Raw genomic sequence first — 685 nt, forward strand, 5'->3', positions numbered from 1 at the left:
CAGCAGGAACACAGGGAGCGATTCCCCTCTGCGGAACTGAAGTGAGATCGATCTTTCGGCGCTTTGAATTAATGCCGTGTGTTGACAATGGTACCTACGAGCAGAGAATTTTTGTGTTGGTGGAGAAGAAGAGGAAGTGAGGACGTGTAAGGGAGAACAACGTGGCGGCACCAAGGGCAGTGGAAGGAAGGAGAGGGAGGAGGTGCTCCAAACCTCAGAGTCAAAATTCTTCTGCAGGCCGTGGTGAGGACCACGGTGAAGCAGCCGAGCTCTGTGATCCGTGCAGCCCGCGGGGAGCGCAGAGATCCTTTCTGCAGCCACTGGGAAGGGCGCCCACGCCGGAGCGAGTGGAGGCCAGAGGAAGCTGTGGCCCAGCGGGAGACCTGAACTGAGAGAGAGGACCCCGGCTCCCAAACTGGAGCAGCCTATCCTTGAAAGAGCAGCCCATGGACGAGTGACCCACACCACAACAATCCTGGGAAAACTGCTCTGCCCTGGGAGGGACCCCGCGTGTTGGGGTTTTAGTTTAGTCCTAGGTTTTTTCCTGTTGAAGGAATGTTTTCCCATATGCATGTTGCTAGGGGACAAATGGCTGTGCTTAAGGAAGACAAAAGAGCTGCCCATTGGGGGTGGGGTGGGCCTGGCCACTCCTTTGTTTCACCTGGGTGTGGGGTCAGTTCGCTCT

Source organism: Corvus brachyrhynchos, unplaced genomic scaffold (genome assembly GCF_000691975.1).
Source record: "Corvus brachyrhynchos isolate BGI_N302 unplaced genomic scaffold, ASM69197v1 scaffold1483, whole genome shotgun sequence".
Classification (NCBI taxonomy): Eukaryota; Metazoa; Chordata; class Aves; order Passeriformes; family Corvidae; genus Corvus; species Corvus brachyrhynchos.